Here is a 13,614-nt window from a genome sequence, read left to right on the forward strand (position 1 = left end):
AAAAAATCGAAGTCTTTTACCAATGCGTAATCTCATTTTGTACTTCTACGATGTCGATACAATCATGTATAAAATTTCTGAAACGTAATACCTCGAAAGTCGTGCCGTCTTGTATTTGAAACATATCAGAATGGCGGTACTTGTTAAATAACGAAAACGCTCGTTCCCACGTCGATGTGTTTGTAACACTGTTAGTAAATGTGTTGTTGTCAGTCAGTAAACATGTAAGTGGAATTACGTAGTAGTTCTACAAAAGCGTATATTTCTAATAGCTGCCGTCAAACATCTAATGAAATGTTCAAAACTGCCCTCTAATGAAGAAGTGCTGCCAGTTTTGTTTTATTATGTCCATCAAGCCAATTTAACTGTCAGAAAAAGTGCAAATCTCTCTGTTCACAAATGTATTATCTTTCGGAAAAAGGCACATACCAAATGTTTGCCCAACCGTGTAAGAAATTAGTTAACCTATATAAATGTTGGAGGGGGTCAACGAGTGCAGGGGAGCGGACAGGTGTTCAGGGCACTCACTTTAACTAGAGCTGGGGAAACTGTCCCTAAAAGGCGGAAGAATCAGCTATGATCAACGGCATGAGTACGCAGAAGACAATGAAAACTACTGAATTAAAGAAACAAGACGTATATCCACAGGTCGTGTGACCTGTAATTCAAAAAGTGTTATAATGATCTCACTGTCCGCCATTCGGATGTCCAGGAGGAGACTGCTACGGGTAAGTATGAGAAAAAATTGCATAACCAACGTAGTACGAACTGGAGCATGGAATGTCAGAAATTTCAGAAATTTCAACGTTGTAGGGAAGCTAGAAAATTTGAAAATGCAAATGAAAAAGCTCTTTCTATGTGCAGTGGGTATCAGTGTAATGAAATTGAAGGAAGACAGGAATTTCTGATCAGGTGAGTAACAGCAGAAAATGATGTAACTAGAGTAGGGTTGGTTATTAATGGGAAGGTAGGGCAAAGCGTTGAATTACTGTGAAAGGTTCAGTAATAGCATTATTCTCATCAGAAATAACAGTAAACCAACGAAGACAAAAATCATTTAGATATACATGCCGACGTTACTTTTCGAAGAGGAAGTATAAGACGCTATTGAATAAGTTATTCAGTATATAAGAGATGAAGAAATTACAATGCTCATGAGGGAATGGAATTCGATTGCAGGGGAAAGGAGTGGAAGGAAAGCTTACCAGAGGATATCGGCTTATTAATTGGAATAAGAGGGGGGGGGGGGGGGGGGGAAGGCTAACTAAGTTCTGCAACAAATTTCAGCTAGTACAAGATAATACTCTGTTCAAGAATCTCAAGGGGAGAAGGTATATTTGCAGAAGGTTGGGATTTACGGGAACATTCCAGTAAGATTACATCATAGCCCGGCAGAGATACCGAAGTAAGATACTGGACTGTAAAAGGTACCCAAAAGCAGATATAGACTCACATCGCAATTTAGTAATGATGAACAGTAGGGTGAAGTTTAAGAAACTAGTATGGACGAATCAAAGCGCAAAGAAGAGGGATACGGAAGTAGAAAGGAATGAAGATATATGCTTGGCGTTCTCTGAGGCTGTAGATAGAGCGATAATAAATAGTTCAGTAGGCAGTTCTAGAAAGGACAATTATAGGAGTTGGAAAGAAAAACGTAAGTACAAGGAACGTAACTTCGAAGAAACGACAGACTACAGAAGAAATACATCATTTGGAAATGGAAGGTGGACAAGGGAGGGGGAAGAAGGGAAAAGAAAGGGAAGGAACTAGGTTAGAGGGACCCCCCCTTGGGCGAAACGATAAAATACCTGACGGCTTACCAGAGAGGACATTATCATCGTTGATAAAGAACGTCCGTCCTCAGAGACCAAAAACAGGAAAAGTCAACGTAATATTGGTAAACTGCAGGAGTATCCAGGGCAAGGTTCCTGAATTAGTATCTCTTATTGAAGGAAATAGTGCGCGTATAGTATTAGGAACGGAAAGTTGGTTAAAACCGGAAGTGAACAGAAACGAAATCCTAGACACAGAATGGAATATATACCGCAAGGATAGGATAAACGCCAATGGTGGAGGAGTATTTATAGCAGTAAAGAATTCAATAATATCCAGTGAAGTTATTAGCGAATGCGAATGTGAAATAATCTGGGTTAAGTTAAGTATCAAAGGTGGGTCAGATATGATAGTCGGATGCTTCGATAGACCACCTGCATCAGCAACCGTAGTAGTTGAGCGCCTCAGAGAGAACCTGCAGAACGTCGTGAAGAAGTTTCGTGATCATACTATTGTAATAGGGGGAGACTTCAATCTACCAGGTATAGAATGGGATAGTCACACAATCAGAACTGGAGCCAGGGACAGAGACTCTTGTGACATTATCCTGACTGCCTTGTCCGAGAATTACTTCGAGCAGATAGTTAGAGAACCAACTCGTGAAGCTAACGTTTTAGACCTCATAGCAACAAATAGACCGGAAATTTTCGACTCCGTGAATGTAGAAGAGGGTATCAGTGATCATAAGTCAGTGGTTGCATCAATGACTACAAGTGTAATAAGAAATGCCAAGAAAGGAAGGAAAATATATTTGCTTAACAAGAGTGATAGGGCACAAATCGCAGAATATCTGAGTGACCACCATCATACGTTCATTTCTGAGGAAGAGGATGTGGAACAAAAATGGAAAAAATTCAGAAACATCGTCCAGTACGCCTTAGATAAGTTCGTACCGACTAAGGTCCAAAGCGAGGGGAAAGATCCACCGTGGTATAACAATCATGTACGAAAGGTACTACGGAAACAAAGAAAGCTTCATCATAGGTTTAAGAGTAGTCGAATCATAGCTGATAAGGAAAAGCTGAACGAAGCGAAAAAGAGCGTAAAGAGAGCAATGAGAGAAGCATTCAACGAATTCGAACATAAAACATTGGCATACAATCTAAACAAGAACCCTAAAAAGTTTTGGTCATATGTAAAATCGGTAAGCGGATCTAAATCCCCTATTCAGTCACTCGTTGACCACGATGGCACCGAAACAGAGGACGACCGAAGAAAGGCAGAAATACTGAATTCAGTGTTCCGAAACTGTTTCACTGCGGAAAATCGTAACACGGTCCCTGACTTCAGCCGTCGCACGGACGCCAAAATGGAAAATATTGAAATAAACGATATCGGAATTGAAAAACAACTGCTATCACTTAGTAGCGGAAAAACATCCGGACCAGACGAGATACCCTTAAGATTCTACAGTGATTATGCTAAAGAACTTGCCCCCTTTCTATCAGCAATTTATCGTAGATCGCTGGAAGAACGTAAAGTACCTAGCGACTGGAAGAAAGCGCAGGTCGTTCCCATTTTCAAGAAGGGTCATAAATCAGATGCGAATAATTATAGGCCTATTTCGCTTACGTCAATCTGTTGTAGAATAATGGAACATGTTTTGTGTTCTCGTATTATGACGTTCTTAGATAATACAAATCTCCTTCATCATAACCAACATGGATTCCGCAAACAGAGATCATGTGAAACTCAGCTCGCCCTATTTGCCCAAGAAATTCACAGTGCCGTAGACACTGGCGAGCAGATTGATGCCGTATTCCTGGACTTCAGGAAGGCATTTGATACGGTTCCGCACTTACGTTTAGTGAAAAAAATACGAGCTTACGGAATATCGGACCAGGTTTGTGATTGGATTCAGGATTTCCTAGAAGATAGAACACAACATGTCATTCTTAACGGTTCAAAATCTGCAGATGTAGAGGTAATTTCGGGAGTACCGCAGGGAAGCGTGATAGGACCTTTATTGTTTACAATATACATAAATGACTTAGTTGACAACATCGGTAGCTCCGTGAGGCTATTTGCAGATGACACGGTTGTCTACAAGAAAGTAGCAACATCAGAAGACTCGTACGTACTCCAGGAGGACCTGCAGAGGATTAATGCATGGTGCGACAGCTGGCAGCTTTCCCTAAACGTAGATAAATGTAATATAATGCGCATACATAGGGGCAGAAATCCATTCCAGTACGACTATGCCATAGGTGGTAAATCATTGGAAGCGGTAACGACCGTAAAATACTTAGGAGTTACTATCCGGAGCGATCTGAAGTGGAATGATCACATAAAACAAATAGTGGGAAAAGCAGGCGCCAGGTTGAGATTCATAGGAAGAATTCTAAGAAAATGTGACTCATCGACGAAAGAAGTAGCTTACAAAACGCTTGTTCGTCCGATTCTTGAGTATTGCTCATCAGTATGGGACCCTTACCAGGTTGGATTAATAGAAGAGATAGACATGATCCAGCGAAAAGCAGCGCGATTCGTTATGGGGACATTTAGTCAGCGCGAGAGCGTTACGGAGATGCTGAACAAGCTCCAGTGGCGGACACTTCAAGAAAGGCGTTATGCAATACGGAGAGGTTTATTATCGAAATTACGAGAGAGCACATTCCGGGAAGAGATGGGCAACATATTACTACCGCCCACATATATCTCGCGTAATGATCACAACGAAAAGATCCGAGAAATTAGAGCAAATACGGAGACTTACAAGCAGTCGTTCTTCCCACGCACAATTCGTGAATGGAACAGGGAAAGGGGGATCAGATAGTGGTACAATAAGTACCCTCCGCCACACACCGTAAGGTGGCTCGCGGAGTATAGATGTAGATGTAGATGTCAGCTGCCTCAGGACTTCACGCAAAATCAGCGACGGCGAGTGAAAATATGTGTCGCACAGGGATTCGAACCCAAGATATTCTGTTCACTAGACAGTAGCTTTAATCACTGTGCCACCCAGACATAGTCATTATGGTAGTTGGGCGGACTATCCCGGCATGCCTCCCGGCCGATCCAAACAACCACCAAGTGCCGCATAACCACGTCCATGTTAACAATGCACGCTACTTTCAGATTCCCCCAGGAGGTCGAACGTACTTGAGCATTTCACTGAAGATGGTAGATTCATTAACCATCGAGGCGAATCAGTTATATGAATGCGTGGTGTCTGTTCTTTCTGAATCTCAGAGAAGCGAGCATTGAGGATATGGACAGGGAACGTGAATGGGCGGCGATGGATGAGAATTTAGGTCGGCTGGGAGGTGTGTCGACGTAGTCCGCGCAAGTGCGATCAACACTGTGCCCGGATTGCACTGTGGTTAACGCAAATGGCACGCAGTTTGACTCGTGCAGCTGATATCGCATGAAGTCCCGATGCAGCCAACATCAACAGTACATTCTCTTCCCTTTGCTTTTTCAAATGGTTCAAATGGCTCTGAGCACTATTGGACTCAACTTCTGTAGTCATCAGTCCCCTAGAACTTAGAACTACTTAAACCTAACTAACCTAAGGACATCACACACATCCATGCCCGAGGCAGGATTCGAACCTGCGACCGTAGCGGCCTCGCTGTTCCACACTGTAGCCCCTAGAAACGCACGGCCACTGCGGCCGGCTGCTTCTCCCCGCTCCGCCTTCCACTAACATAATATGTATCACAGCTGCGGGTTCTACCTCGTATGTCCGAAAGAACAGACACCGCGCATTCATATAAGAAATACATCACATTATTCGCGGAAGAAGGAATTACAAGAAGTCAGGAAAACAGGAATATTAGTCAGTTAAGAATGAAAAAAATCGAAAGTGCTGGAAGCTAAGGCGAAATGGCTGCACGAAAATTGTGAAGAAATCGAAAACGAAATGTCGGAAGGACTGACCCAGTATACAGAAAAGTCAAAGCAACATTTTGTGATATTACTAACAAGAGCTGCCGTGCGGGATTAGACGAGCGGTCTAGGGCGCTGCAGTCATGGACTGTGCGGCTAGTCCCGGCGGAGGTTCGAGTACTCCCTCGGGCATGGGTGTGTGTGTTTGTCCTTAGGATAATTTAGGTTAAGTAGTGTGTAAGCTTAGGGACTGATGACCTTAGCAGTTAAGTCCCATAGGATTTCACACACACAACAAGAGCAGTAACTTAAGAGTCCTATGGGAAATCCACTGTTAGATGCAGAGGAGAGAGCAGGTAAGTTAAACATTGCATAGAAGATTTCTTTGAGGGGGAGTGTTTGTAACATGACGTGATGGAAGAAGAAACAGGGATCGACGGGGTTGCGGTAGGGGATCCATTAATAGTATCAGGATTTAAAAGAGCTTTGGATGGCTTTAGTTCAAATAAGGAAGAAGGGACGGGAAATTCGGGTTTTTTTCTAAAGTCATTGGGGTAAGCGGAACAAGACGACTGTTCACGATGTTGTCTGGAATGTATGAGACTGGTGGTATACCATGAGACTTCCGGAAGCACATCATCCATGCGATTTCGAAGACAGCAAGAGCCGACAAGGTCGAGAATTACGGCACAATCAGCTTAGTGTTGTATGCTTCCAAGTTAATGACAAAAATAGTACACAGGAGGATCGAAAAGAAAATTGAGGATCTCATCGAAGACGATGTTTTGGCTTTAGAAAAGGTAAAGGCACCAGAGAGGAGGTTCTGACGTCACAGTTGATAATGGGAGCAAGACTGAAGAAAAATGAAGACACATTCATCGGATCTGTCGAATTGGAAAAAGCATTTGTCAGGTGAAATGATACAAGTTGTTCAAATTTCTGATAAAAATATGAGTCAGATATAGAGAAAGACGGGTAATATGCAATATGTACAAGAAAAAAGACGGAACGGTAAGACTGGAAGGCAAAGAAGAAAGTGCGCTGTTTAAAATGGGTGTAGCACAGGGACGTGGTTTTTCTCCCGTACTGTTGAACCTATCCATCAAAGAAGCTTCAAATGGTTCAAATGGGACTTAACTTCTGAGGTCATCAGTCCCCTAGACTTAGAACTACTTAAACCTAACTAACCTAAGGACAACACACACATCCATGCCCGAGGCAGGATTCGAACCTGCGACCGTAGCAGCAGCGCTTTCCCGGACTGAGGCGCCTAGAACCGATCGGCCACAGAGGCCGGCAAAGAAGCAATGAATGAAATTATAGTGTTGTTCAAGAATGGGATTACATTTCGAAGTGAAACGATATTAGTGATACGATTCGCCGATTTCATTGCTATCCTCAGTGAAACTGAAGAAGAATTACAGGATGTACTGAATGGAATAAACAGTCTGACGCCTACAAAATGTGGACTGAGAGTAAATCGAAGAAAGACGAATATAATGAGAAGTAGTAGAAATGAGGACAGCGAGAAACTTAACATCAAAATTGGGGATCACGAAGTAGACATAGATAATGAATTCAGCCACGTGGTCAGCAAGATAACCTATGATGGACAGAGCAAAGATGACCTAAAAAGCAGACTAGCTTTGGAAGGAAGGGCGTTTTTGGGCAAGCGTAATCTACTTGTATCGAACATAGGCCTCAATTTAGGTAATAAATTTCTGAGCTCGTTCGTCTGGAGCACAGCATTCAATGGTAGTGAAAAATGGACTGTGGGAAAAGCGGAACGAAATAAACCTGAAGAATATCCCATGTGGAGCTACAGGAGAATGTTAAAAATTTGGTTGTCTGATAAAGTAAGGAATGAGGATGTTCTCAGCAGAATCCGGGAGCAAACGAATGTATGGAAAACACGACAAGAAGAGGGGACCGGATGATAGCACATCTGTTATGACAACGGGTACTAACTGCCATAGGGCTAGAGACACTTAAAGATGGTAAAAACGGTAGAGGAAGGCAGAAACTGTTATATTTCCAGCAAGTAATTGAGCTTGTACGTTGTAGTTGCTACTCTGAGATAAAAGTAATGCACGGGAGAGGCGGGCCATATGAAACGAATTATAAGACTGGAAAAAAGCACACTTTCTAATCTTTTGTGCATCTACATTCATTTGAATTTATTCCTCCACCCAACGAAAGCTTGACTACGCATGAACACCCTTATCCAATGGTTGACCAATTGCTACTTCTATCGGTAGGAAATCTGAACTGTTATTTCACAATTTTGTAACGTAGTTTCTAACTCGTTTTTTCTGAGAGTACAGGAGAACTGAAAAAGTATTTGTAATTACGTGAATCTTACCACAATGAAGTACAACAAATGCTGGCAGTAGTACATTAATTAATAGAGTTGCATTCTTTAGTAGATTTAACACTACGGAACATTTTTCTTAAATTATGAGGTAATCCTAATGAACTCTTGTACTGAATAGTAGCATTCCACCCACATAACATCCGGTAACTTTTCCTTGCAGCATCTTTCTTTATAATGAATTTAGTTTTGAAGAGTTTGAAAAAAATCAGCCAACCAGTTGCAAAACAAAGGTTTGTTAGCCTTTGACCTAGGTATAGATATTTCTAAAAATTACTTCTTCAGGAATGAGCGGGTCTTGTTACATCACATGATGGTTCACTAGATTAGATGAAGCAGGGCGGCTCTTGTCATATATAAAATTGACAAAACTAGAATTATTCCAAGCCTTGGCTTTAGATAGCTGCGAGATTACAATTAGCGTTCTTCCTTGTCAGTGTAGTATTCACTTTCAGACACTGTGAAGTCGTTGCGACGTATTTAATGTGTCTGTGGGAAGTATGAGGCGAGCTTTCTTGCTTCGTGTTGTAAATGGGGCCAAAATAAATCCCCTTAGGTTACTCTAGACTGCTGTGTTGAAAGATTATTATTCAATAAATGTTTAAGGATGATCTATTTAGGTGTTTCAGCTTCCGAAATAGTTGGCGACAAGATTCTTCTCGCTATTCTGTACATACATATCTTACAATTTTAGCTATAGCTTTGGCGTCCGAGTTGTACAACTGAAGTTGTCCAAATGATAATACGATGCATTACGACAGATTAAAAATAAATGTTGTTTGTTGTTGTGGTCTTCAGTCCTGAGACTGGTTTGATGCAGCTCTCCATGCTACTCTATCATGTGCAAGCTTCTTCATCTCCTAGTACCTACTGCAACCTTCATCCTTCTGAATCTGCTTAGTGTATTCATCTCTAGGTCTCCCCCTACGATTTTTACCCTCCACGCTGCCCTCCAATACTAAATTGGTGACCCTTGATGCCTCAGAACATGTCCTACCAACCAATCCCTTCTTCTGGTCAAGTTGTGCCACAAACTTCTCTTCCCCCCAATCCTATTCAATACTTCCTCATGAGTTATGTGATCTACCCATCTAATCTTCAGCATTCTTCTGTAGCACCACATTTTGAAAGCTTCTATTCTCTTCTTGTCCAAGCTATTAACTGTCCATGTTTCACTTCCATACATGGCTACACTCCATACAAATACTTTCAGAAATGACTTCCTGACACTTAAATCTGTACTCGATGTTAACAAATTTCTCTTCTTCAGAAACGCTTTCCTCGCCATTGCCAGTCTACATTTTATATCCTCTCTACTTCGACCATCATCAGTTATTTTGCTCCACAAATAGCAAAACTCCTTTACTACTTTAAGTGTCTCATTTCCTAATCTAATACCCTCAACATCACCCGACTTAATTCGACTACATTCCATTATCCTCGTTTTGCTTTTGTTGATGTTCATCTTATATCCTCCCTTCAAGACACCATCCATTCCGTTCAACTGCTCTTCCAAGTCCTTTGCTGTCTCTGACAGAATTACAATGTCATCGGCGAACCTCAAAGTTTTTATTTCTTCCCAATGGATTTTAATACCTACTCCGAATATTACTTTTGTTTCCTTTACTGCTTGCTCAATATACAGATTGAATAACATCGGGGAGAGGCTACAACCCTGTCTTACTCCCTTCCCAACCACTGCTTCCCTTTCGTGCCCCTCGACTCTGATATCTGCCATCTGGTTTCTGTACAAATTGTAAATAGCCTTTCGCTCCCTGTATTTTACCCCTGCCACCTTTAGAATTTAAAAGAGAGTATTCCAGTCAACATTGTCAAAAGCTTTCTCTAAGTCTACAAATGCTAGAAACGTAGGTTTGCCTTTCCTTAATCTTTCTTCTAAGATAAGTCGTAAGGTCAGTATTGCCTCACGTGTTCCAGTATTTCTACGGAATCCAAACTGATCTTCCCCGAGGTCGGCTTCTACTAGTTTTTCCATTCCTCTATAAAGAACTCGTGTTAGTATTTTCCAGCTGGGGCTTATTAAACTGATTGTTCGGTAATTTTCACATCTGTCAACACCTGCTTTCTTTGGGATTGGAATTATTATATTCTTCTTGAAGTCTGAGGGTATTTCGCCTGTTTCATACATCTTGCTCACCAGATGGTAGAGTCTTGGCAGGACTGGCTCTCCCAAGGCCGTCAGTAGTCCCAATGGAATTTTGTCTACTCCGGGGGCCTTGTTTCGGCTCAGGTCTTTCAGTGCTCTGTCAAACTCTTCACGCAGTATCATATCTCCCATTTCATCTTCACGTACGTCCTCTTCCATTTCCATAATATTGTCCTCAAATACATAGCCCTTGTATAGACCCTCTATATAGTCCTTCCACCTTACGGCTTTCCCTTCTTTGCATAGAACTGGGTTTCCATCTGAGCTCTTGATGTTCATACAAGTCGTTCTCTTATCTCCAAAGGTCTCTTTAATTTTCCTGTAGGTAGTATCTATCTTACCCCTGGTGAGATAAGCCTCTACATCCTTACATTTGTCCTCTAGCCATCCCTGCTTAGCTATTTTGCACTTCCTGTCGATCTCATTTTTGAGACGTTTGTATTCCTTTTTGCCTGCTTATTTCACTGCATTTTTATATTTTCTCCTTTCATCAATTAAATTCAATATTTCTTCTGTTACCCAAGGATTTCTACTAGCCCTCGTCTTTTTACCTACTTGGTCCTCTGCTGCCTTCACTACTTCATCCCTCAAAGCTACCCATTCTTCTTCTACTGTATTTCTTTCCCCCATTCCTGTCAATTGTTCCCTTATGCTCTCCCTGAAACTCTGTACAACCTCTGGTTCTTTCAATTTATCCAGGTCCCATCTCCTTAAATTCCCACCTTTTTGCAGTTTCTTCAGTTTTAATCTACAGTTCATAACCAATAGATTGTGGTCAGAGTTTACATCTGCCCCTGGAAATGTCTTACAATTTAAAACCTGGTTCCTAAATCTCTGTCTTACCATTATATTATCTATCTGATACCTTTTAGTATCTCCAGGGTTCTTCCATGTATACAACCTTCTATCATGATTCTTAAACCACGTGTTAGCTATGATTAAGTTGTGCTCTGTGCAAAATTCTACCAGGCGGCTTCCTCTTTCATTTCTTAGCCCCAATCCATATTCACCTACTACGTTGCCTTCTCTCCCTTTTCCTACACTCGAATTCCAGTCACCCATGACTATTAAATTTTCGTCTCCCTTCATTATCTGAATAATTTCTTTTATTTCATCATACATTTCTTAAATTTCTTCGTCATCTGCAGAGCTAGTTGGCATATAAACTTGTACTACTGTAGTAGGTGTGGGCTTCGTGTCTATCTTGGCCACAATAATGCGTTCACTAAGCTGTTTGTAGTAGCTTACCCGCATTCCTATTTTCCTATTCATTATTAAACCTACTCCTGCATTACCCCTATTTGACTTTGTGTTTATATGCCTGTAGTCCCCTGACCACAAGTCTTGTTCCTCCTGCCACCGAACTTCACTAATTCCCACTATATCTAACTATAACCTATCCATTTCCCTTTTTAAATTTTCTAACCTACCTGCCCGATTAAGGGATCTGACATTTCACGCTCCGATCCGTAGAACGCCAGTTTTCTTTCTCCTGATAACAACGTCCTCTTGAGTAGTCCCCGGCCGGAGATCCGAATGGGGGACTACACTCCTGGAAATTGAAATAAGAACACCGTGAATTCATTGTCCCAGGAAGGGAAAACTTTATTGACACATTCCTGGGGTCAGATACATCACATGATCACACTGACAGAACCACAGGCACATAGACACACGCAACAGAGCATGCACAATGTCGGCACTAGTACAGTGTATATCCACCTTTCGCAGCAATGCAGGCTGCTATTCTCCCATGGAGACCATCGTAGAGATGCTGGATGTAGTCCTGTGGAACGGCTTGCCATGCCATTTCCACCTGGCACCTCAGTTGGACCAGCGTTCGTGCTGGACGTGCAGACCGCGTGAGACGACGCTTCATCCAGTCCCAAACATGCTCAATGGGGGACAGATCCGGAGACCTTGCTGGCCAGGGTAGTTGACTTACACCTTCTAGAGCACGTTGGGTGGCACGGGATACATGCGGACGTGCATTGTCCTGTTGGAACAGCAAGTTCCCTTGCCGGTCTAGGAATGGTAGAACGATGGGTTCGATGACGGTTTGGATGTACCGTGCACTATTCAGTGTCCGCTCGACGATCACCAGTGGTGTACGGCCAGTGTAGGAGATCGCTCCCCACACCATGATGCCGGGTGTTGGCCCTGTGTGCCTCGGTCGTATGCAGTCCTGATTGTGGCGCTCACCTGCACGGCGCCAAACACGCATACGACCATCATTGGCACCAAGGCAGAAGCGACTCTCATCGCTGAAGACAACACGTCTCCATTCGTCCCTCCATTCACGCCTGTCGCGACACCACTGGAGGCGGGCTGCACGATGTTGGGGCGTGAGCGGAGGACGGCCTAACGGTGTGCGGGACCGTAGCCCAGCTTCATGGAGACGGTTGCGAATGGTCCTCGCCGATACCCCAGGAGCAACAGTGTCCCTAATTTGCTGGGAAGTGGCGGTGCGGTCCCCTACGGCACTGCGTAGGATCCTACGGTCTTGGCGTGCATCCGTGCGTCGCTGCGGTCCGGTCCCAGGTCGACGGGCACGTGCACCTTCCGCCGACCACTGGCGACAACATCGATGTACTGTGGAGACCTCACGCCCCACGTGTTGAGCAATTCGGCGGTACGTCCACCCGGCCTCCCGCATGCCCACTATACGCCCTCGCTCAAAGTCCGTCAACTGCACATACGGTTCACGTCCACGCTGTCGCGGCATGCTACCAGTGTTAAAGACTGCGATGGAGCTCCGTATGCCACGGCAAACTGGCTGACACTGACGGCGGCGGTGCACAAATGCTGCGCAGCTAGCGCCATTCGACGGCCAACACCGCAGTTCCTGGTGTGTCCGCTGTGCCGTGCGTGTGATCATTGCTTGTACAGCCCTCTCGCAGTGTCCGGAGCAAGTATGGTGGGTCTGACACACCGGTGTCAATGTGTTCTTTTTTCTATTTCCAGGAGTGTATTTTACCTCCGGAATATTTTACCCAAGAGGACGCCATCATCATTTATCCATACAGTAAAGCTGCATGCCCTCGGGAAAAATTACGGCCGTAGTTTCTCCTTGCTTTCAGCCGTTCGCAGTACCAGCACAGCAAGGCCGTTTTGGTTAATGTTGCAAGGCCAGGTCAGTCAATCATCCAGACTGTTGCCCTTGCAACTACTGAAAAGGCTGCTGCCCCTCTTCAGGAACCACACGTTTGTCTGGCCTCTCAACAGATACCCCTCCGTTGTGGTTGTACCTACGGTGCGACTATCTGTATCGCTGAGGCACGCAAGCCTCCCCAACAACGTCAAGGTCCATGGTTCATGGATGGATAAATATGACATTCTATTTCTCGTTTTTTGGCGTCAGCAGCATTTTTTAGTGCAGTACTAGTACTGCAGTAGCCAGGACTTCAACATG

Source organism: Schistocerca americana, chromosome 1 (genome assembly GCF_021461395.2).
Source record: "Schistocerca americana isolate TAMUIC-IGC-003095 chromosome 1, iqSchAmer2.1, whole genome shotgun sequence".
Taxonomy (NCBI): Eukaryota; Metazoa; Arthropoda; class Insecta; order Orthoptera; family Acrididae; genus Schistocerca; species Schistocerca americana.